Raw genomic sequence first — 26,796 nt, 5'->3', positions numbered from 1 at the left:
AAATGCACCACAGGCTACTCTGGGAGGCGAGGAAGGAGATTGTTAAGCCTCTGGCGATGACCTTTGCATCATCAATGGGGACTGGAGATGTTCTGGAGGATTGGAGGGTTGCGGATTTTGTTACTTTATTCAAGAAAATGAGTAGAGATAGCCCAGGGAATTATAGACCAGTGAGTCCTACTTCAGTGGTTGGTAAGTTGATGGAAAAGATTCTGAGAGGCAGGATTTATGAACATTTGGGGAGGTATAATATGAATAGGAGTAGTCAGCATACCTTTTCAAGGGTAAGCCGTGCCTTACGAGCCTGACTGACTTTTTTGAGGATGTGACTAAACACATAGATAAAGGAAGTGCAGTAGATGTAGATAATATGGATTTCAGCAAGGCATTTGATAAGGTACCCCATACAAAGCTTATTGAGAAGGTAGGGAGGCAAGGGATAAAAGGGGATATTCCTTTGTGAATCCAGAACTGGCTAGCCCACAGAAGGTAAGCAGTGGTTGCAGACAGGTCGTATTCTGCATGGAAGTCGGTCAGCAGTAGAGTGATTCAGGGATCTTTTCTGGGGCCGTTAATCTTCGTGATTTTTATAAATGACCTGTCTGATGAAGTGGATGGATGGGTTATTAAGTTTGCTGATGACACAAAGGTTGGACGTGTTGTGGATAGTGTGGAGGGCTGTCAGAGGTTACAGCAGGAGGTTGGTAAGATGCAAAACTGGGCTGAGAAGTAGTAGATGGAGTTCAACACAGATAAGTGCGAAGTGGTTCATTTTGGCAAGTCAAATATGATCGCAGAATATAGTATTAATGGTAAGACTATTGGCTGTTGGGAGGTTCAGAGGGATCTTAGGGTCCGAGTCCATAAAACGCTCAAAGACGCTGCGCAGATTGACTCTGTGGTTATGAAGGCGTATGGTGTACTGGCCCACATCAATCGTGGAATTGCATTTAGGAGCCGAGAGGTAATGTTGCAGCTGTATAGGACTTTGGTCAGACCCCACGTGGAGTACTGTGCTCAGTTCTGGTCGCCTTACTACAGGAAGGATGTGGAAGCCATAGAAAGTGTGCAGAGGAGATTTACAAGGACGTTGCCTGGATTAGGGAGCATGCCATTTGAGAATAGGTTGAGTGAACCTAGACTTTTCTCCGTGGAGCGAAAGAGGATGAGAGGTGTACAAGATGATGAGAGGCATTGATCGTGTGGATAGTCAGAGCTTTTTCCCCCAGAGCTGAAATGGTTGCCACAAGAGGACACAGGTTGAAGGTTCTGGGGAATAGGTACAGAGGAGATGTCAGAAGTATTTTTTTTAGCTAGTGAGTGGTCAGTGCGTTGAATGGGCTGCCGGCAACGGTGCTGGTGGCGTATTCGATAGGGTCATTTAAGAGGCTTTTAGATAGATACATGCAGCTTAATAAAATAGAGGGCTCTAGGTAAGCCTAGTAATTTCTAAGGAAGGGATATGTTCTGCACAACTTTGTGGGCCGAAGAGCCTGTATTGTGTTGTAGGTTTTCTATGTTTCTAAGTTGCAACCTAGAGAAGCACTGATGGAAGTACAACTATTCCAAGAGCAACAAAACATATGAAGAACCTTCTCCGAATGCAGATGAAGCTTAGAGGAAAAAATCAAAATAATCCTAATATTGAACACTACACGAGACCCAAGAAAATATCTTACATATGTTAAAAATACTTTATTGTAATTTGCAAAAAATATTGAACACACTTAATATTATATCACCAAAACGTATGGGAAAGCTTGACATATTTGAAGAACGATGCAGAGTAACATAATGTGCAGTACTAACAGCGGAGCAGGACAATGACCGCAAATTAGAGATACTCATTTACAGGAACTCAAAACAATGTAATAAAATGAGAACACCGAAATGGCAGAAGAGGAACCCGATCAAGACTTTTAAAGAAAAAGCTATGGAAATACTAAACAAATTTCACGTCCATAGAAGATTAGCACAAAAAAAGCATTTTGGATACTGTAATACATTAAAACCGAAACTTGGTTCACACATAACTAAAGGAATAGAACATGAAATGCACCAGACCAAGAAAACAGTTTTATCAATTCAAAAACAATGACAAAGATTTAGGGACGATATTGAAACTAAATTCGATGCACGGAAACTTTAGGATTCCCAGCATAGAAACTGAACAAACGCAGAGATAATAAACATTTCGTCTAACAGGGTCAAACAGGGTTACGCAAAATCAAGAGGTAAGCAGGATTACGGAAGGACAGAACGCACACACAGGATTGAGGTAATGTGCATATCCGGTTACAATGGATATGTTGAAAGAAGTTATAAAATATGCCTAGAAGTGGAAAAGTACTGGCTGTGATATTATTTATAAATATTGATATAAAATATACTTGCCTTCACCTGTACCTATTAATGCATGTTTTTTTTTCTTAAATATCCTGAAAAACTGACTACATTTCAATAGATGGTAAAACATATCTCTTACCCAAAGGGGAAATCACAGATGATGCATCAAAATTTGGTCATATAACTTGTTTACAAATGACTGAATATATAAAATTGTAATATCATGCATTTCGCAACTAAAGTACAACTGATAATAGATTCCATAATTGGAAATTAAGCCCGGTGGTAATTCAGAAATGTTCCGTGTTTCTACATTCACTACAAAGAAGATTTTGACTGCCCCACGTTCATGGTTAACAGAAGTTCGTTATATATATAAACTATTCCCAATATTTATAAAATCCCTTGGACATCTGTTGAAATATTAGTGTACATAGACACTGCAAATAGTAACAACCAAAAAAAAGGCTATCAGAATGAACCGAAACTTTTTTTTTCCAGGATGATTCCCTAAATCCACTATGGTTCTGCCAAGCTTTAAACCTGCTTCTAGCAATTGAAAAATGAGCGTACCTGGGCTTCTCCGTACCTCATGGTTTACCAGCTTGAGTTGAGAAAACAGTAAAAGAAAATTAATGATAATAAGTTTCTGCACCGATTTGCACGTCGGACAGATATTGTCCCAGGAAAATGGTTTTCTTTCCAATTTTGATGAGGCGCAGTGTATAACCCCGTGCTAAGCAGAATCGTGGAGGGAATGCAAATAGACGGAGAATGGAGACAGAGATTGTGCGTGTATGTGAAAGAGGGAGAGAAAGCCTGTGCTATATTGAATTATCCTTTTTTTAACATTAGTGTTTTTATTTTACCGTAGAGCATGTTATTCTTTCCCCGGGGCTTCGCTATTGCTTTGTTGGCAGGTGGAGGGTGCCGTTACGTTTTGCTACAATAAGTGGTGGAGGGGGCGGTTAATTCTTCGCTACCGCTTGTGCTTGTGAGGGGCCAGTAGGGGGAAGCTTTCTGGTTCCAAATGCTGTACTGACTGTCGTTCTTTGGTGTATGCTTCAGTTTCCCTGGATGTCTGTAACCCTGATTTTGGAGCAATTGAACTGCTGACTGTTAAATTCTGTCGTTTCCCAAGAAATATAGGTAAAACATACATCTACCCAGACTCTTCTTATATCTGACTTTAGTTTCTGACAATGATCCGCGGTGCTGCCGATGAAAGATTTGCCTTAGGATTCACTTCTTTTCGATTCTGCTCATTGAAAAGATTTTCTTCATTCATTAAACTAAGTATAATCACTCGATACAGACAATAGGTTATTCAATAGGCCAGGAGGATAGTAATCGCCTTGTTTTGATGTGACTCGTTCTTTTTCTCAATAACAATCGGGATTCCTGATAGAATGGTGCAAGTTCTAAGAGCGGGCATGAAATGGAGCCGAACACTTCCGAAGACATGGCGACTTGAATTGAAATATATTTTTCTTGGTCAATGCCAGAATAATCCTGAAAGGAGATATTATCAAGTCTTTGGCTCTTCTCTGAATTTAATGTGGGTAATTGCTTAAACACCGATTTTTACACGGGAAATGATATGCGTGAGCAGATTTCCGATTTGTACAATGTTATCTGCGGGGGAATAATGGTAGGGAGCTAAATAAATGGCGAAAAAGGGGATAAAATGATTCCCAGATGCTGTCGAATTGAGTAACATGAAGGTGTCCGATAGACTGAAGAGCAATATTTTGGATTGTTTTCTGCATACAATGTCCAGGCCCCGAGAATTCACATTCCTGTAATTCCAGAATACGGAATCCTTGTTGCGATTTTCGGAGAACTAACAGATCAAACTTCACCCTATATACAAAAGTATTAAAACAAATTCACAAAACGACCAAAGATAACTTTTAGTCGTGTGAACGCGGGAAATGCTGCAAAGCACATGACATCCAGATTAAATTCAGAATCCCATGAAACATCCCCAATTATTGGCAAGAGGTTGAAATAAAAACAGATAAAGGACGTTCTCCAAAGAAATTAGGAACTGTCTTTCTGCTGCTGAGATTGTCAGAGGTCTTGCTTTTGGTAAGTAAATGATTAATGAGCTTTTATTAATCAGGGTCTTCTGTCTCACTTGTCAAACCCGTTACCTCCTGCTTCACAGCAGCCTTTGGGAAAAATCGTTCATCATTGAGTTCTACCGGACCCATCCGGATCGGCTAAGGCTGTCGGGGACCAGCCATGGAGGGTGGTGATGGTGGGATGTCTATCAGTCCTGCACAGGCTGACATATCCTTGTCTCCACCTCACCTGCCGTTCGCTCCATACACATGATCTGCAGGCTATTTAAACCCTGTTCTCAACCACCATCCTTGTACACTCATTGAACAAGTCGGCCTCAACAAGTAGTTTCTGGCTTTCACTCGACCTGCATAACGTTTACCTTGTTGCAGATGGCGCCTAATTTCCCGTATCCCTTGCTTTGTGGCTTTTAGTGATATTCTGCTTTATATTTTTCGATCTGTTATGGAAGTTATCGTTACCAGCTGAATCCGCTCCGCCGCTCTGATTTTGACTCTGGCCTCCTCTGCATTTGCTGACAGATTGAACGGCAAGCACGTTATATAGAGGTGACATCTCCGGTGATATTATAGCCACCCTTGAAATGACGTTAATTATATTATGTGAAATGATATGAAATGTTTAGCCTTTATTTGAACGGTAGTTGAGCACAATCTGTGTGGATATATGCTCCTGTCATTAGATATTTTTGAATTACACACTAAACGTATCAGAACATGTATGAAAGCATATCGTGGCAGACAGGATCACATTTAACACAGAAGGAAGAACGCAGTAGGTCGTTTTTTTTCTGTTACCAGCTTTAAAGCAAATAGCAAATTTGTCAAAAATTAGATTTGTATTCGCCTGTTATGGCTAAACGTTGGTAACGAAATCTAGTGGCAGGAAGACAAAGTGATGTTAGCATAAATGTGCTTTGGCTTGTTAAGCTTTCTTCAAGTAGTTTCCATGCAATATTGAATGCATTAGAACACTGAAAGGCCCATAAGTATTCTTTACAATCTATCTTTCCCTAATTTGTAGTGTAGGAGTGTCAGGGAGATGTAGTGTCTCAGACGGGGAACACGTCGTTCTCATCTGAGTAGTTCGTCCGTATTGGTCGTCATCTGACACTCAGCTCTCACCAGTGGTTCCTCGTAGCTGTCTGCATGCAACAGCGGCCACACCCCGGGCAACGGATTCAACTGGCCGGCAAAACTTGGTGAGGGTAGCCGATGGGCCTCAAACCCTCGGTGAGTTAGGGCTTGTCTACCTACCCATGCGAAGACTGAATTCGGCGGACTAGGCGGAGGAGACCACCACTTGGTGGTCCAACGAGTAGAAAGGCGGACCCAGCAAAGCGTTGTGAAGCGCAATCAGGGCACAGTGAGACACGTAGAACACTGCTGGCCATCCACTGGATCCCGACTTATCTCCAGCCGTCTCGACTCCGTCTTGCAACTGGATACAGATAGGTCGGGACGAGAGAGTGAGGCTAACGATTTGCGCAACTCTGTCTCACTTTAATCCAAGTCAAGCGCAAGTCACGACTCCAAACCCATTCCGCTAAAAATCTCCAAGTCCTGTGGCGATGGGTGAGTGGCGAAGCAGCAGGTGTGGATACACTGGAAGCTGTAGTCACAAACCTGCACACAGGCGGCCCAGGGCATTGGGTCGTTCTCCGCTGGAATGAAGCATTCCTCTTTAGGAATCGCTCTGCTCACCTCCATGGAAGAAGGGGCTAGAAAAGGTTCCTCAAAAATAGCCTGCTTCATCTTACCCTGGCCAGCACACCGCGGCTGGCGGGGATCCCACTCAGCGATCGAACTACAAAGAAGACGGAAGTGAAGGTGCTCAACCTTAGCACGTGGAACGTGCGAAATCTGCTTGACATCACCAAGGCTGTCAGATCAGAAAGAAGAACAGCACCGGTCGCCAAAGAACTAGCCCGCTATAACGTGGACATTGCAGCACTCAGAGAAACACGCCTAGCAGACAAGGGCCAGCTTAAAGAACGTGGTGATGGGTACATCTTCTTCTGGAGTGGTCGCAGCAGCACTGAACGACAAGAGGCTGGCGTTGGATTTGCCATCCGATCCCACCTCGCGCGTAAACTTGCCAAGCTTCCAGAGGGCATCAACGATCGCCTGCTGACGCTTCTGCTCCCACTTGGCAATAAGAGGAATGCAACGCTGATCAGGGCATATACCCCAACAATGACCAACCCAGATGACATCAAAGATAAGTTCTATGAAGAACTTGACGCCCTCCTAGCAGCAGTCCCACAGTCAGAGAAGCTTATTGTCCTCGGGGACTTTAACGCCAGAGTGGGGATAGAATACCAGACCTGGGAAGGGATTCTTGGAAGACATGGTATTAGCAAGTGTACAGCAATGGCCTGCTGCTCCTCAAGACATGTGCTACGCATGACCTTGACATCACCAACACCCTATTCCGCCTCCCTACCCGTAACAAGACACCTTGGATGCATCCACGCTCTAGGCGCTGGCATCTGATCGACTATGTCATCACCAGAAAGAGGGACTGGCAAGACGTGAGAGTGACAAAGGCCATGTGTGGTACCGACAGCTGGACGGATCATCGACTCATAGTGTCCAAGTTTAAACTTCGCATCCTGCCTGTGAGAAGACCCCAAGGTCAGAAGACTGCAAAGAGGCTTAATGTCTCCAAGCTGAAGAGCAGCGTAGTTGCAGAAGAATTTCGTGAAGACCTAGATAGCAGGCTGCTTGACACACCCCAGGATGACCACACCAGCATTGAAGAGCAGTGGACGGCTTTCAGAGATGCAGTCTACTCTACCGCTCTCGAACACCTGGGACCAGCAATCCATAGACATCAAGACTGGTTCAATGAGAACAACAAGGAGATACAGGCACTGTTGTCAGAGAAACACTAACTGTTCAGAGCGCACCAGAACGATCCCACATCACAAGCAAAGATAGATGCCTTCACCAGTGAAGGGACTGCCAACACAGATGCCTTGTGCAGGAAGGCACAGAGTCGACTGTACTTCCTAAGAAGGTTGGCGTCATTCAATGTCTGTAGTGAGATGCTGAAGATGTTCTAAAGGTCAGTTGTGGAGAGCGCCCTCTTCTTTGTGGTGGCGTGTTGGGGAGGAAGCATTAAGAAGAGGGACGCCTCACGTCTTAATAAGCTGGTAAGGAAGGCGGGCTCTGTCGTGGGCAAAGTACTGGAGAGTTTAACATCGGTAGCTGAGCGAAGGGCGCTGAATAGGCTACGGTCAATTATGGATAACTCTGAACATCCTCTACATAGCACCATCCAGAGACAGAGAAGCAGTTTCAGCGACAGGTTACTATCGATGCAATGCTCCTCAGACAGGATGAAGAGGTCAATACTCCCCAATGCCATTAGGCTTTACAACTCTACCGCCAGGACTTAAGAACTTTTTAAAAGCTATTATTAATGCTTTTTGAGATAGTGATTTAGATGCATATCATATTTTTTTTACTGAGTTAAGTATTGTATGTAATTAGTTTTGCTACAACAAGTGTATGGGACATTGGAAAAAAAGTTGAATTTCCCCATGGGGATGAATAAAGTATCTATCTATCTATCTATCTATCTATCAGTGCAAGACGGAAAGTGCAGAAGAAACTCCGTGAGATGCAGGATGTCTGGTTCAGCAATAAGGCCGATGACATCCAGGGCTACGCAGACAGTCACGACACCAAGCGTTTCTACGACGCTTTGAAGGTTATGTATGGACCTCAGTCCTCTGGCTCCTCCCCCCTCCTCAGTGCAGATGGGACTCGGCTGCTGACAGAGAAAAAGCAGATTTTGGAGAGATGGGCTGAACACTTCAACCAGGTCCTCAACCGCCCTGCCGAAATCAATGATGAGGCCATTGCTCGCCTACCTCAGGTGGAGATCAACCTGGACCTTGACAACCTCCCCACAGAATAAGATGTCAGAAGAGCCATCAGGCAACTTTCCTGTAGCAAAGCACCAGGATCAGATGTAATCCCTGCTGAAGTCTACAAAGCAGGAGGCCCATTCATGATGCAGAAGCTGTCTGAGCTCTTTCAGTCTATGTGGAACGAAGGAATGGTCCCGCAACAGTTGAAAGATGCCAGCATAGTCCACATCTACAAGAGGAAAGGCAACCGCCAGTCTTCTGACAATCACCGAGGCATCTCCCTCCTGTCCATTGCTGGGAAGATCTTGGCTTGCGTCTTGCTTAATCGCCTCCTCCAACATCTTGAGCAAGGTCTCCTCCCAAAAAGCCAGTGTGGCTTCCGTGCAGAGCGTGGAACTGTCGACATGATATTTGCTGCACTCCAACTCCAGTAAAAATGTCAAGAGCAGCACAGCGACCTCTTTACGACCTTCATCGATCTGACCAAGGCATTTGATACGGTCAGCAGAGATGGCTTATGGAAGATAATGGAGAAGTTTGGCTGCCCTAGCAGGTTCATCACGATTGTTCGGCAATTCCACGATGGCATGATGGTGAAAGATTTGGATGATATTGACGAGTCAGAAGCCTTCCCAGTGACGAAAGGTGTGAACCAAGGATGCGTTCTCGCCCCTACACTCTTTAGCATGGTCTTCTCTGCTATGCTGAATGATGCCTTCCGCGATTGCCAGGATGGTATACACCATAATATGATATGTTTTTACCTACAATTTGAGAAGGAGAAGGGAAAATCGGATGTGTCAGTATTGCAGTTGAACAAAGGGAACGATGGAGCTATGAGGGAGGAGCTGGCCAATGTTCAATGGAACAATACCCTAGCAGGGAAGACAGTGGAACAACGATGGCAAGGATTTCTGGGAATAATGCTGAAGGTGCCGGATCGGTTCATTCCAAAGAGGAAGAAAGATCCTAAGGGGAGTAAAGGGCGGCCGTGGCTGACGATGAAAGTAAAGGGCAGTATAAAAATAAAAGAGAAGAAGTATAACATAGCAAAGATGAGCGGGAAACCGGAGGACTGGGAAGCTTTTAAGGAGCAGCTGAAGATAACAAAAAAGGCAATACGCCAAGAAAAAATGAGGTACGAAGGTAAACTAGCCAAGAATATAAAGGAGGATAGTAAAAGCTTCTTTAGGTATGTGAATAGCAAAAAAATTAGTTAAGACCAAAATTGGGCCACTGAAGGCAGAAACGGGTGAACTTATTATGGGGAACAAGGAAATGGCAGACGAGTTGAACAGGTACTTTGTATCTGTCTTCACTAGGGAAGACACAAACAAAGTCCCAGATGTAATAGTGGTCAAAGGAACCAGAGTAAAGGATGAACTGAAGGAAATTTATAATAGGCAAGAAACGATGTTGGATAGACTGTTGAGTCTGAAGGCTGATAAGTCCCTGGGACCTGATGGTCTGCATCCCAGAGTACTTAAAGAGGTGGCTCTAGAAATCGTGGACGCATTGGTAATGATTTTCCAATGTTCTATAGATTCAGGAACAGTTCCTGCTGATTGAAGGATGGCTAATGTTGTCCTACTTTTAAAGAAAGGAGGGAGAGAGAAAACAGGGAATTATAGACCGGTTAGCCTGATGTCAGTGGTGGGAGTGATGCTGGAGTCAATCATAAAAGAGGAAATTACGACACATTTGGATAGCAGTAGAGGGATCAGTCCGAGTCAGCATGGATTTATGAAGGGAAAATCATGCTTGTCTAATCTTCTGGAGTTTTCTGAGGATGTAACTATGAAAATGGACAAGGGAGAGCCAGTGGATGTAGTGTACCTGGACTTTCAGAAAGCTTTTGATAAAGTCCCACATAGGAGATTAATGGGCAAAATTAGGGCACATGGTATTGGGGGCAGAGTACTGACTTGGATTGAAAATTGGCTGGCTGACAGGAAACAAAGAGTAGCAATTAACGGGTCCCTTTCGGAATGGCAGGCTGTGACCAGTGGGGTACCGCAAGGTTCGGTGCTGGGACCGCAGCTGTTTACAATATACATTAATGATTTAGATGAAGGGATTAAAAGTAACATTAGCAAATTTGCCGATGACAGAAAGCTGGGTGGCAGTGTGAAATGTCAGGAGGATGTTATGAGAATGCAGGGTGACTGGGACAGGTTGGGTGAGTGGGCAAATGTATGGCAAATGCAGTTTAATGTGGATAAATGTGAGGTTATCCACTTTGGTGGCAAGAACAGGAAGGCAGATTACTATCTAAATGGAGTCAAGTTAGGAAAAGGGGAAGCACAACGAGATCGAGGTGTTCTTGTACATCAGTCAATGAAAGTAAGCATGCAGGTTCAGCAGGCAGTGAAGAAAGCTAATGGCATGCTGGCCTTTATAACAAGAGGAACTGAGTATAGGAGTAAAGAGTTCCTTCTGCAGCTGTACAGGGCACTGGTGAGACCCCACCTGGAGTATTGTGTGCAGATTTGGTCTCCAAATTTGAGGAAGGACATTCTTGCTATTGAGGGAGTGCAGCGTAAGTTCACAAGGTTAATTCCTGGAATGGCGGGACTGTCATATGTTGAAAGATTGGAGCGACTGGGCTTGTATACACTAGAATTTAGAAGGATGGGAGGGGATCTGATTGAAGCATATAAAATTATTAAGGGATTGGACACGCTGGAGGCAGGAAGCATGTTCCCGCTGATGGGTGAGTCCGGAACTAGAGGCCACAGTTTAAGAATAAGGGGTAGGCCATTTAGAACAGAGATGCGGAAAAACTTTTTCACCCAGAGAGTGGTGGATATGTGGAATGCTCTGCCCCAGAAGGCAGTGGAGGCCAAGTGTCTGGATGCATTCAAGACAGAGTTAGATAGACCTCTTATAGATAGCGGTGTCAAGGGATATAGGGAGAGGGCAGGAACGGGGTACTGATTGTGTATGATCAACTATGATCAGAGTGAATGGCGGTGCTGGCTAGAAGGGCCGAATGGCCTACTCCTGCACCTACTGTCTATTGTCTATTGTTTATTGTTGCTCAGAAATATATCTCCGTCCGTCACTGTTCTTCTCTACCGCTTCTCATCCGCTACTTGAAAGGCTGCAATCATATAAAAGAGAAGTTTTTATATGCCATCGGCGGAGCGATTGGAGACAGATAATAAATGAAACCTTGGTAACAGCACACATATCGCAGAAATAAAATAAATAGTACGAACGTTGATCTGTTGATCAGTAAACCGGATGCATTGATTATTGGCGCAGTGGACAATGAAATGGCAGAGTGGGAATTGAAATGCATTGCTGTCGTAACAAATGGCAACTGTTTCCGAGTTACTGATAGAGAGCAATTTACAAGCAAAGGTGAATCACACGGTGAGACTATTGCAAACAGCCTCACAAATCGTATTCATAGTATGAGAGAGAAAAGCGTGTTATCAGTGCTGGGATACTTTAAAAGAAGCCGAGGGCCACCCATCAGTACAAGTCCCACTATGGATACAGAGTGGCGAGTTAGCCCACAGTGATGATAACAGTTCCGCACATCGCGCATCGATACCAGTTCCACGATGGATACAGAGAGGCGAGTCATCCTCCAGTGATACCAGATTCGCAAATCGATACCATTTCCACGATAGATACAGACGTGAAGCTCTCTTCAGTCAGCCGAGGGTTACACATTAGTACAAGTTCCACACTGGATGCAGACTGGTGAAACTTTATTTTTCTAATAAGCCGACGGTAGCTCACAGGTACGAGTTCTACAATAGGCAAAGAGTAGTGTGTGCTTCAGGAGCAGAAGGAAATGGGCTTGAAAGGTAAGCTTGAACACACCCTCTGTTCTGCACATAATTAGATTGGTGACGCAAATGAGAAGACATTGAATGGGGAAATGGGACAAAGATAGCCATGAAGTCGCAAATTATTACTATAGAGATGTAGGCTTTTCCGTCCATCTAGGTCACATCTCTGTGATGCTCCGCCTCGCCCCATTTATCTGCACCCTTCGTCCTTCTGTCATCCACGTACCTACACAACCTTTACTAAAATAATACAATTGAATGCGCACCTACAAGTTACGTTTGCAGTTCCTTCCACACTCGCTCGACCCTCTGACGGAATAACTTCTACTACATACACTGTTTGCATATTTCAACTTTCTCCACAAGCATAGAAGTTGTAGATTCACTCAAAGGATAGAACATAAAACATAGAACTCTGCAGCATATTACAAGCTCTTCGGTCCACAATGTTGTGCCGAAAGTCCCAGGACTTTCTGGAGCGCTTAGCCCTCTATTTTTCTGATCGCCATGTACCTGTCTAAAAGACTCTTAAAAGACCCTATTGTTTCTGCTTTCACCACCGCCGCTCGCACTGTATTCCATGCACACACAAATTTCTGTGTGAAAAATGTACCCCTGATATCCCCTCTGTATCTATTACAAAGCACTTTAAAACTATGCACCCTTGTGTTAGCCATTTCGACTCGGGGGGGGGGGGGGATCAGACTATCCACGCGATCAATGACTCCCTTCATCTTGTACACCTCTGTCAGGTTACCTGTCATCCCCTGTCATTACAAGGAGAAAAGGTCATGTTCTCCTAAGGTACGACCTCCATTCCAGGCAACACCCTTGTAAATCACCTCTGCACACCCTCTCTAGTATCCATGCACCCTCTCTATAGTGTCTATTGTATAGACCCTAGATGGGGAAAATCTGGGTGCATTCAGCTTGTTCATTCCCGAACTCTTCCTTTCAAATTATCACTGTGTATGCTGAAGCTTATTGATATTTCAAAATTGTAAGTAAGTGACCAGAACGGGCCACGATATTCTATCTGTGGCCTCACTAACGTGTTGTACAGTTTCAACGTAACGTCCCAACTCGTGTACTCAGTGATCTGATTGTGAAGGCCACTGTGATTACGAGCTCTAATCTGCTCGCGACGCTGATTTCCTGGAATTATCGATCTGTATCGCCAGGTCTCTTTTTATGTACTGCACACTAATGTCGACATACTTTATCTTTCCTCACAACGCAGACTATCTCACACTTGTCTGTATTAAATGCCATCTGCCATTTTTCAGCCCATTTCCAAGCCAGTCAACATCAAGCTACAGGCTTGGATACAGTTCCTGGCTGGAACAACGCCTCCAGCTTAGGGGTCGCCCGCAATCCTTCTGATTCAGTTTTCTGCATCAGCATCTGAATCAACAATGGTCTTAACATCAATCCCTGCACTGCACTTGTCAGAGTCAAAGAATCAGTCATCCACTCTTTGGTAATAGAGAAAAGAACGTTTTCCAAACCGTCCACAAGCCATATCTAAATTCGCGTGGGCGCTTAACATTTTTTCTATTATCACAGTCCCTGGAATGTTACTCTCAATTTCTTTTATATGCTCAGAAGCACATAGGTACAACGTGTATTATTGTGATATATGTCATCAGCTGTTACTGTGACTTTCTGTCAGGGTCCTGTCGGTCCGAGTGCTCCGGACTCCGGGTCTTGCAGTTGTCCCTACCGGCCCCTTTGAGCCTGTTAAGATCATCCTGGATCAGGGAGGCACACCTGTGGCCAATTCGGCTACAGGTTTTTATAAGGGGCCGTGGGACGGAGACCGGGCGGGTGGTCGTTTTGTTCTGCATCCTGTTAGCTCCGAAGCTGGTTTAACCAGCTCTATACCTGGTTCGTCTACTCCTTGTCTGCTCCGAAGTCGGTTTAACCTACTCTATACCTGTTTGCTCCGAATCCTGCTCCGTATACTGCCTTTTGCCTGTTCTGCAAACGGCTCTCTATTCCGCTCTGCAACACACTCTGTACCTGTTTTACCCGGTTCGTCATGCTTTTCCTGCTCCTCTCGGGTGCGCTGGCCCCGCCGTTCCGTCTTATTCGTCTTGCCCGCGCTTTCGATTGCCTTTACCAATGTACCCGGTGGATCACTGTAGTTCTGCTGCTTACCCTGGACCCAGCTTCCTACCCGTTGCCTCCGTCGGGCGGATTCGGCCGGACTGCCGCTGCCCGGCGGGGGGTCTGCCCCTTCCTACCCATTGCTTCCGTCGGGTGGGTCCGGCCGGACTGCCGCTGCCCGGCGGAGTTTCTGCTCCTTCCTACCCGTTGCTTCCGTCGGGTGGGTCCGGCCGGACTGCCGCTGCCCGGCGAGGGTTCTGCCCCTTCCTACCCGTTGTCTCCGTCAGGCGGGTCTGGCCGGACTGCCGCTGCCCGGCGGGGATTCTGCCTTTTCCACCTATTGCTCACTAAGGGTTGTGCCCCACACCTGCCCAGGTGTCCGCGTCTGGCCCAGACCTCTGTTTTCCGTCTGGGAGGCGGCCCTGCCCGGGATCCCTGCGGCCCGCCATGAGGAATCTGCCTGACCCGAACTGTGGGATCTGCCTGCCTGCCTGCCCCGAACTGTGGGATCTGCCTGCCTGCCCCGAACTGTGGGATCTGCCTGCCTGCCTGACTGCCTGCCCCGAATTGTGGGATCTTCCTGCCTGCCTGCCTGCCCCGAAATGTGGGATCTGCCTGCCTGCCTGCCTGCCTGCCCCGAAATGTGGGATCTGCCTGCCTGCCTGCCCCGAACTGTGGGATCTGACTGCCTGCCTGCCTGCCTGCCCCGAGCTGTGGGATCTGCCTGCCTGCCTGCCTGCCTCGTCTGGACTCTGGGATCCCCCTGCCTCGTCTGAACTCTGGGATCCTCCTGCTTGCCTGCCTCGTCTGAACTGTTGGATCCAGCCCCGCCTGCATTAACCTTTAAATGCCATGGCATCCCCATCCTGTCCTCCCCCTAGTACTTCAGTATCTGCGTCCTGCGTTTCGGTCCATCCGGCCTCCGTTCCTGACACTTTCGTCATTCAAATGACTCGAAATAACCAAAACAAACGAAAGAAAAACAATGATTCTATCATCTCCCTCAATAAATTGTACCCTATTTCACATGCCGAGCTAGGGTTCCGCCCTCAATGTCAGAAGCGAATGTGCTCTACTGAATGTGACAAAATAAATCTGTTTGAAGTGGAAATCACAGCAAGAGGCGGAGAGGGAAGAGGTAAAAGAAGCTCGGAGAGAAACTATTTTTTTAACTGATCGCGGCAAAGAGGCTAGACTACGCAGGCGCGTGACGTAGCGCGCCACAGGTTTAAAAAGGAAAGGAAGCTTTCAACGGTTATTTAAGTCGCAGCAAGAGGCGGAGAGGAAAGAGGTAAAAGAAGAGATCGAGAATCCCGGATGGACTGTTGCCCGGGTCCACGATATCTCGAATCGAGTTCTCAGTATTCTCAAGAGGGAGGGTGAGCAGCCGGAATTCGTGGTCCATGTATGGACCAATGACGTGGGTAGGAATAGTGAGGAGGTCCTGAAAGGTGAGTTTAGGGAGCTAGGTGCCAAGTTATAGGACAGGACCTCCAGAATAGCAATCTCAGGATTGATACCAGTGCCACGTGCAGATGGGTTTAGAAATAGTAAGATAGTAAGTGAACTGGACGGGTACAAATATTCTTACAGGTAGGTTTGCTAGAGAGGCTCCAGTGGATTTAAACTAGATATGAGGAGGGAGGGGAACCAGAGTGTAGGAACAGATGCATGGGAGAAGGAAGAAAAAGAAGACAGTAAAGTTCTTTGTACTGTTAGAGATAAACAGAGAGGAAGAGGTGGAAAATTTCTTAAATGCATTTATTTTAATGCTAGCAGTATTGTAAGAAAGGTGGATGAGCTTAGAGCATGGATTGATACTTGGAAATATGATGTTGTAGCTATTAGTGAAACATGGTTGCAGGAGGGGTTGATTAGGAACTAAATATTCCTGGATTTCATTGCTTCAGGTGTGACAGAATCGGAGGGACAAGAGAGGGAGGTGTTGTGTTGCTTGTCAGAGAAAATATTACTCTGGCAGGGTAGATTAGAGGGCTCTTCTAGGGAGACTATTTGGGAGGAATTGAGGAACGGGAAACGTGTAGTAACACTTATAGGGGTGTATTATTGAATTGGCGAGAATTGGAGGAGCAAGTTTGCAAGGAGATAGCAGATATTTGTAGTAAGCACAGGGTTGTGATTGTGGGAGATTTTAATTTTCCACACATAGACTGGGAAACCCATACTGTAAAAGGGATGGATGGTTTGGAGTTTGTAAAATGTATGCGGGATAATTTCCTTGCAGCAGTACACAGAGGTAACAACTAGAGAAGGGGCAGTGCTGGATCTTCTATTAGGGAATGAAATATGTCAGATGACGGAGGTATATGTTAGGGAGCACTTCTTGTACAGTGATCACAATGCCATTAGTTTCAATATAATTATGGAGAAGGATAGGACGGGGCCCAGGATTGAGATTTTTGATTGGAGAAAGGCTAACTTTGAGGCGATGCGAAAGGATTTAGAAGGAGTGGATTGGGACAGTTTGCTTTATGGGAAGGATGGAATAGAGAAATAGCGGTCATTTAAAGATGAAATTTTGAGGGTACAGAAACTTTATGTTCATGTTAGGTTGAAAGAAAAGGTTAAAGGTTTGAGAGAGCCATGGTTTTCAAGGGGTATTGGAAACGTGGATAAGAAAAAGAGAGATATCTACAATAAATATAGGCAGCATGGAGTAAATGAGGTGCTCGTGTAATATAAAGGAGGTAAGAAGAATCTTAAGAAATAAATTAGAAAAGCTAAACGAGGTTGCTTTGGCAAGTAAGGTGAAAATAAATCCGAAGGGTTTCTCCAGTTATATTAATAGAAAAAGGATAGTGAGGGATAAAATTGGTCCATTGGAGAATCAGAGTGGACAGCTATGTGTGGAGCCGAACAAGATGGGGGAGATTTTGAACAACTTCTTTTCTTCGGTATTCACTAAGGAGAAGGATATTGAATTGTGTAAAGTAAGGGGAACAAGTAGGGAATTTATGGAAACTATGACGATTAAAGAGGAGGAAGTACTGGCGCTTTTAAAGAATATAAAAGTGGATAAAATCTCCAGGTCCTGACAAGATATTCGCTAGGACCTTGAAGGAAGTCAATGTAGAAATAGCAGGGGCTCTGACAGAAATATTTCAAATGTCGTCAGAAATCGGGATGGCGCCGGAGGATTGGCCTATTGCTCATGTGGTTCCATTGTTTAAAAAGGGTTCTAAGAGTAAACCTAGCAATTATAGGCCTGTCAGTTTGACGTCAGTGGTGGGTAAATTAATGGAAAGTATTCTCAGAGATGGTATATATAATTATCTGGAAAGGCAGGGTCTGATTAGGAACAGTCAACATGGATTTGTGCGTGGAAGGACATGTTTGACAAATCTTATTGATTTTTTGAAGAGGTTACATGGAAAGTTGACGAGGGTAAAGCAGTGGATGTTGTCTATATGGACTTCAGTAAGGTCTTTGACAAGGTTCCGCACGGAAGGTTAGTTAGGATGGTTCAATCGTTAGGTATTAATATTGAAGTAGTAAAATGGATTTAACAGTGGCCGGATGGGAGATGTCACAGAGTAGTGGTAGATAACTGTTTGTCAGGTTGGAGGCCGGTGACTAGTGGTGTGCCTGAGGGATCTGTACTGAGTCCAATGTTTTTTGTCATATACATTAACGATCTGGATGATGGGGTGGTAAATTGAATTAGTAAGTATGCAGATGATACTAAGATAGGTGGCGTTGTGGATAATGAAGTGGGTTTTCAAAGTTTGCAGACAGATTTAGGAGAGTTAGAAGAGTGGCCTAGATGCCAGATGGATTTTAATGCTGATAAGTGTGAGGTGCTACATTTTGGTGGGAATAATCCAAATAGGATATACATGGTAAATGGTAGGGTACTGAAGAATGCAATAGAACAGAGTGATCTAGGAATAATGATGCATAATTCCCTGAAGGTGGAATCTCATGTGGATAGGGTGGTAAAGAAAGCTTTTAGTATGTTGGCCTTTATAAATCAGAGCACTGAGTATAGGAGTTGGGATGTAATGTTAAAATTGTACAAGACATTGGTAAGGCCGAATTTGGAGTATTGTGTACAGTTCTGGTCACCGAATTATAGGAAAGATGCCAACAAAATAGAGAGAGTACAGAGAAGATTTACTGGGTTTCAGCACCTAAGTTACAGGGAAAGATTGAACAAGTTAAGTCTTTATTCTTCGGAGCGTAGAAGGTTCATGGGGGCTTGATAGAGGTATTTAAAATTCTGAGGGTGATAGATAGAGTTGACGTGGATAGGCGTGGATACATTGAGAGTAGGGGAGATTCAAATAAGAGGACATGATTTGAGAGTTAGGGGGCAAAAGGTTAAGGGTAACATGAGGGGGAATTTCTTTGCTCAGACTGGTAGCCGTGTGGAATGAGTTTCCAGTAGAAGTGGTAGAGGCATGTTCGGTATTGTCATTTAAAGCAAAATTGGATATGTATATGGACAGGAAAGGAATGGAGTGTTATGAGTTGAGTGCGGGTCAGTGGGATTAGTGAGAGTAAGCGTTCAGCACGGACTAAAAGGGCCGAGATGGCCTGTTTCCGTGCTGTAATTGTTAGATGTTTATATGGTTATGATTGTCCATGTTGATTGTTCAGGATGATTATCTATGTTAGAAGCAACACTCATCAGAAAATGTCCCATTTCAGCAGCTAACGTCAGATGTCTTGAAAAATACATTGTTAACGTTCGTATTATCTTTTCTTTAAAAGTTAATAAGTTATAACATCCCTTGGGGATACGAATTCATGGCACGGTTACGGAGTGAGAAAAACATTTTACTGTAACTGTTTGTGTAGCTGGTTGTCCCTCATGCGACTGATGTCATAACCACACTAATTGCCTCAGTGGAATTACTCTGAAATGTATATAACTCTGTTAAACATGCTACCAGTCCATTTTCAGCGGTTGGAACGTCCTGTGAAACTGAAAGCTGCCTTTGACTGAATATGGGATACCCAACGATTTACTACCTCGCGAGCGTTTTCTATCCTGCAATTGTAGCGATCGGTATCCCTGGTAAGGTACTGGAGCTGGTCACTCGATCTATGGTGCTGTCGTCTTCTTGCTTTTGTTCCGCTGCACTGTTTGGACTTTTACTGAGCACAGATGCTATCTTCGTTTCAAATGTGTTTCCAGAATTGAGGATTCAAACATCTGATAGTTTTGTTATTCAGCTTCCATGTTGTTTCTATGTGATCCTTTTTTATTGCTTTTGTCAATAACGTTGGTGCCGATGTTGCCATAATTCCATAAGTTTAACTTACTCAGCATTCTGAACCGATGATGGTCGCATTTCCAGTTCAAAGCTTTTCCAACTGCCCGGCCAGTCGAATATCGACACTCAGGTCTGTCCTTCCATAACACGTTAAATTATAGCTTATGAATTATATCTCCTGATTTCACTACAAATAAACCTTTCATATATTTCACTTCAATTAATGCAAATGGTTTTGTTTATGGAACGATCGAACTTCAGCGGTACGTGAGTCGTGGAAATCAGATGTCCGGTTCTAATCTGTTGGAAAGTCCACAACCCACTGTTAATTCTGTCCATTATTGTCCAGCCGGTGGACGCGGACAGAGTCCGCACAAATTGAATTTATGCTTTTCACTTCAAAAAAAAATCATACCCTCCGTAGCATTGGATAAATGGTGGGCATTCAGACAGTTGCAGCAAACGATAATTCTGTGCTGATTAGTTTTTCTATCCCAATTTCTTATAGTGAATTTGACGGCCATTGTGATCCTAACTCGGGGAAAATGTGGACTCTCCAAATGCATCACCCGTTACCTGGTTGGAATGGCAACAGCGGATATGATGGTGGTTATAGTTTTCGCTTTACTGGAACAGACCAACAATATCTACATCTATTCCAGATCCCTGCTCATCACTCCTGTATGCGCTCTGACAATTGTATTATTTGTTGTGACGAGGGACTGTTCTGTTTGGTTTACGGTCAGTTTTACCTTCGATCGTTTCATCGCAATATGTTGTCGAAAGCTCGGGCAACGATACTGCACTGAGAGAACAGCAACGGCTGTTATGGTGACCGTGGTTTTAGTGAGTTGTGGGAGAAGTGTCCCGTTTTACTTTACTGTTGAACCTTATGTCATCATTGACAAGGTTCCTTGGCGTTGCGTCCTCACACATGAATACGCTACTTTATCCGTGTGGAAAGGAATCGAATTACTAGATAGCATTTTAACACCGTTGCTGCCAATCGGCTTAGTTCTGATCTTCAATGGGTTAACAGTAAGACATATAATTGCGGCGAATAGAGTCCGCAGAGGACTTCGGAAGAGCAGTGATAAACAGAAAGATACCGAGGTGGAAAACCGCAGAAAATCGATGATTTTATTGTTTGCAATTTCAGCTAATTTCATATTACTTTGGATGCCCTATGCAGCTCATTCCCTGAAATGGCAAAGGGAAAATTACTATTACATGGACAGATATTTGAGTTCCCCGTTATATATACTACAACAATTTGGGTACATGTTGCAAACTCTCAGTGTGTGCACCAATACTTGTATCTATACATTGACACAAAGGAAATTTAGACAAGAGCTGAAGAATGGAATGAAGTATGTGTTTACATTAAATGGCCGTCTGTGTAAATAACACCCACTCTAATTGCAATTCAGCGCAGTTTTAGAATAAAACAGTTTTAAAATCACTCGCTTTGGAAAAATATGTCATAAATTCAAACAATCGTGTACCTGGTCATCCTGAAATGAATAAATTCCAGACTATCGCAGTGATTTGACAATTATCTGGGAAAAGTTACCACAGCATAAAAGCCAGGACCAGTAGGCTCCGGGACAGCCTCATCCAGCAGGCCATCAAACTGATTTAACTCAGACTGGTTTTAATAGTGTTTTTCTATGTTGCATTGACTGTTCTGTTTAATATAAATTATTATAAAGTACTGGGATTGCATATTGCACATTTGGACTGAGATGTGACCTAAAGATTTTTATTCCTCATGTATGAGAAGGATGTAAGAAATGAAGTCAATTCAATCAAAAGGGAAATAATGACTTCCGCACTTTACGGGAAGAAACACTGGTTTGAGAGTATTCTGTACAGAGCTCCAATCACCAAACGAAAACAACACACGGAGACAGTGACAGATGGGGACATAGATTTTGCGCAGGTGCTTTAATTAATACGGCTGTTGTCATAGGCAACGTAAACTTCACTGATACTCCTCGGCACTGATACTCTATTAATAGGTTTAGATGTGACAGATTTTCCCAGTTGTGTCCAGGAAGGAGACATGACACAAGTAGCGGGCTGGCGGACTAGTGAACAGTCCATCTTGTGCTAATACTAGGAAGTGAAATCGGTCAGGTAACTGACCTCTCCGTGTGTCAGCATTTCAGAACGATGGAGCACAGCTATTCGACATACTTTACACTGGAATAGCAGCAGACAATATGGAATACACTTAATTGATACTATTGAGTAGGAAAGTGGGAGCCGAATTAAGGAAGCGATTTGTTCCTTCAAATGCATAGGAATAATATGGGGATTGTTAATGGAACACTAGATTGGTTTCAGCATTAGCTTGTTTAATTGAGGCGGCGTCGGATGGCCCTGTAAAGTAAACCTGGTTGATAAGAGATATGGGACACCTCTTCAAGATGTAGAAAAAAATATTCTTAAGGTATTGGAAGAAAGGATCAGGCAGGGCTATGGAAAGTCACAATGTATTCAGGAGGGATTTACCAATGAACTTAGAAGAATTAAAAGGGAACATGAGAAGCATGGGAGAGCCGCATTAATGGAGGTGAAAAACAGGAGGATGACGAGAGATACACTGGGAGAGATAAGAGATAAAAGATGAAGCATGTGTCTGGAGTGCAAGGAAGCAGTGAAAGTCCTTTATGATACTTTGATTTGGTATTCACCAGTAAGTGAGATCTTGATTAATGTGGGTACAATGAAGAAATGCAGGTGCGCTGAGGTATGAGACGCTTAAAAATTACCAGCTGGAAACTGGGAATAATGAATATAAACCATTTTCGGTGCTAGAAGGTGTTCAATCCAGGTAATTACAGAAAGCAAGCGAAGTATTGCTGCGGTTTTGGACATAACATTTGCGTCATCACTGGCCACAGAAGTAGTACGGGAGGATTGGAGAATGGCAAATGTTATTTCTTTGTTCAAGAAATGTAGTAGGAATAGTCTTGAGAATTACAGGCCAGTGAGTCTTCGGTCAGCAGTGGGCAAGGTATTGGAGAGGCTTCATAGAGATAAAATTAACGGAGATACGTATTCTGGTTGGGATAGTTAGCATGGTTTTGTGTATTTTATGAGTCAGAATAAATTCCATGAACAAGTAAAAAATAGGCAGATGAAGCAGAAGAGTAGACGTGGGATAATTGTGTAAGGTGTTAGACTGGATTCTCTATGGTGCACGCTTTCAGAAAGTCAGGTGGTCTGTGATCTAATGAAAACTGGCTGCATAGATTCAGAACTGGCTTACCAAGGGCAGGCTGATGAGTTAGTGGATGCAGTGTACTCTGCCTGGAGGACAGTGGCTAGTGATGTTCCACAGGGAAGATAAAATCTTCAGTACACTTTGCAGCTATATCTGGACTTTGCTATTATAGTGTTCTGAGAGACAGACTTTAATTTGACCATCCTGCAGGACTTGGATAATTTACTGTGTTAGGGTTGACTTTGAAAGCGAGCTATTGAATTCGGACTGAAACTGCACGATACCTGAACTGAAACTACGTATACTTATTACACGACTGAAACTGCCCGCTATCTAAACTGAAGCTACCTATACTTATTACAGGACTGAAACTGCACGCTATCTAAACTGAAACTACCTATACCTATTACAGGACTGAAACTAGCTCGCTATCTAAACTGAACCACGTATACCTATTACAGGAGCGAAACTTCACACTATCTAACTAAAATCACGTTTACTTATTACTGGGCAAATGCTACGATTACATCAAAACATTTTTCCAATGGAATCCTGCAACTCAAGATCAGCATTTCAATATATTCAGCAGCATCCATTGTTGCTTTCCAAATGAACCAGCCTCCCAGAAAGCGATTTCAAATTAAAATTCAAGTACACACGAATTTGTCTTATGTTAATTTTCCTTTGAACAGTGGGTTTATCGTACCGGAATGGATACACTCATATCTCGATCCATTTAGCCTTGATTTCACATGGCCCGTGTGGAATCCGCATCTCGCTCTTAAAGCAATACTGCAGCAAACACACACAAGAAAGCAATCGTAATATGGAGGTAAAGCAATATAAAAATCTAAGCTCCAAAGTTCCTTCCTTCAAAGCTTCGCTGGTAACTTGCGTATATCGAATAAACAGTTAATTCCTTGAATGAAAATCCTTATCAGATATACTGAAGAACAAAGGGAAACCAGATGTGAGTGATAGTGGCTCCCATACACTAAGAATTTATACAATTTCGGAAAAAAAGAAGCAGTCTCTGATATTTACATGCTCCTGCAAAATTATTTCAACCATTTGCAGACTGTGAGATATTCTTGTTAAAGAAAAGATTAATTCAAACATCTTTTCACTACAATGCTAACACGCATACGACTGTCTTCCGTTCACGCACGCATTACCTTTGTTTCTCTTTCAACTAAACTCAGAAATGTCCAGTCCTTGTGCAATATTTTACATTCTCAATACATTCACACTTTAAACTATCACATAATTTTAAGTATTAAACAATTAACAAATAATCTATAATTAGAATCCTACAACATTTAAGAATTTTTTCGAATCAAAAGCAAATGGACGCTGGAAGTTATGTATCGTCCGCAAATTATTATTCAACATATCTAAAAGATGACATCACGACGTCAACAAATCTCCAACGACTTAAACGTTTTCTCACCTCCAATCACTGACCAAAGATAGGATTGAGATTATATGAACGATTTGTTGTATATTATCAGATTTAATAATACCCATCACCACCGTTAAAGTAACAGATTTGTACACTCTACTGGCACCTTTGCCACACGCCCCCCCCCCTCAATCCGGAACTATGTTCTTTACTGCTTTAATGATGGAGTGAAGGCATATTCCTTTAGTGTGTTACCTCCCTCATAATTAGAAGGAGGAGCTTAGGATGATCCTTCGAGTTCCCGTATTTCGGTAAAGTCATCACTCTCCAATACTCAGACTTTAAAATAAAATCAAAGATACATCAAACATAACTGGCAGCGATTTATAAAACTGCCGGCACAACGATGCGGTACCTTTACAGTAGAAGGTAAACTCCACTTTAAAATGATACTGCGTCATGAGACAAATACACAGCATAACGACGAATTGAACGACGACTCAGCGCAAAAATACTCCAGCGTCACAGCAGGCTTTCCCGTTTTATACCCGTTGGAACCTGTCATCTCGTGACCTCACACTGCAGGGAAATTCCATCACCCCACCATCACAAGACCATTACGTCATGCTCAACAGATACTCAATTACATAATAGTTAAAAGACAGTCACAAGATAACCACGGGGTATGTAACACCAGAGAGTGCTGAATCTGCAGAATTCTCTGCCCAATGAAACATTGCAGGCTACCCCAGGGAATATATTTAAAACCAGTTCGGATAGTTTTCTCCAAAGTAGGGGAATTAATAGTTAAAGGGAAAGGACAGGTAAGTGAAGATGAATCCATGGTTATTTTGGCCATGACCTTATTAAATGGTGGAGCAGTCTCGGTGCGCCAAATAGCCTACCCATGTTCCTATTTCTTAAGTTCTTCTGTTTTTATGCTTACCGCTCTTATGGTTACATTTGGTTAGCACATCTAGCGGTATCCTCTGCAAATACCGAGAAGTAACTTAACGGATTGTTGAATTCTTCACTTAGGCCTCTATCCTTTTATTTTCGGAAAAGTCGAAGTCGAAAACGCGAAAAGGCGTGTCAAAAGGGCAATGTCATGTTAGTCATTGGAGATCTTAACATGTAGGTCTTTTGGAAAAGTTAGGTTGCTAATGGATCTAAATGGGGTGAGTTTGTAGAATGTCTGAGAACTAACTTTTTAAAGCAGTTTGCCGTTTAGACCACTAGGGAATAAGGTATACTGGATTAGGTATTAGGTAATGAACTGGAGGCGATTAGGGTGCTTGAGGTAAACGAACCCTTACAAACCAGTGATAAAAATTTGAATGAGTTCAGCTTGAAATATGATAGAGAGAAAGCAATGCCTGACATGGCAATATTTCAGTGGACTAGGGAAATTTCAGTGGTATGAGAGATGAGATCGCGGAAGTAAATTGGAGTTAGCTGCTGGCAGGGAAGTCAGCAGAGCAGCAATAGTGCGCGTTTCTAGGAAAAATGAGGCAGCTGCAAGACATATATATTCCAAGAATGAAGGAATACTCAACTGGCAAACGAGTGTAACCGTGGCTGAAAAGGGAAATTAAAGCTGATGTGAAAACAAAAGAGAGGGCATACAACAAAGCAAAAAATAGTGGGAAGAGAGCGGATTGGGAATATATTAAATAACTTCCAGCGATCATCTAAAAGAATCATTAGAAGGGAAAAGATTAAAGTTGAAAGCAAGCTAGCAAATAATATCAATATGGATACTAATAAGTTTTTAACTATGATAAAAAATGAGAGATCAGAGTGGATATCTGAGCGAGGGGTAGGAATAATACTAACGGGAGACACGGAGACGGCGGATGAACGAAATGAGCATTTTGCATCAATCTTAACTGTGGAAGACACTAGCAGTGTGCCAGATGTAGTGTGTGAAGGAAAAGAATTGGTGTAGTTACTACTACAAGGAAGCAGGTGCTCAAAAAACTGAAACACTTAAGGTTCATAAGTAATCTGGATCAGATAAACTGTACCCTAGGGTTCTGGAAGAGAAAACGCTAGAAATTATAGCGGCATTAGCAGTGATCTTTCAAAAATCATTGGACTCTGGAATGGTGTCAGAATACTGGAAAGTTTCTAATGCAACTTCACTTTATTGAAAGGAGGAAGGAAGCAGAAGGAAAATTATAGTCCACTTAGCCTTACTTCACTGGATGGGAAGATGTTGGAGTTATTTTTTAACGATCCAGGTGATGGAGTACTTTGTGACACACGACGAGATAGGACAATGGCAGCGTAGTTTCCTAAAGAGAAAAGCTTGCCTGACAAATCTGTTGGAATTATTTGAGGAGATTACAAGTTGGATTGATAAAGGGGATGCAGTGGATGTTGTACATTTGGACTTTCAGAAGGCCTTTGACAAGGCGCCACACATGAGGCTGCTTACCAAGATAAGAGCCCGTGGTATTACAGAAAATGTACCAACATGATTAGAGCGTTGGCTGATTGGACGGATGCAGTGATTGGAAATAAAAGGATCCATGTCTGGTTGGCTGCCAGTGACTAGTGTTGTTCCGCAGGAGTTGGTGTTGGGACCACTTCTTTTTCTGCTGCATGTTAATGATTTAGATGAAGGAAGATCATGGGGTATTGGAGGTATAATTTGTCTATCTGTGCTGATCACCCCATCCCTGACTAAG

This window comes from Hemitrygon akajei, chromosome 7, assembly GCF_048418815.1.
Source record: "Hemitrygon akajei chromosome 7, sHemAka1.3, whole genome shotgun sequence".
NCBI lineage: Eukaryota > Metazoa > Chordata > Chondrichthyes > Myliobatiformes > Dasyatidae > Hemitrygon > Hemitrygon akajei.
Note: the sequence above shows the minus strand (reverse complement) of the source record.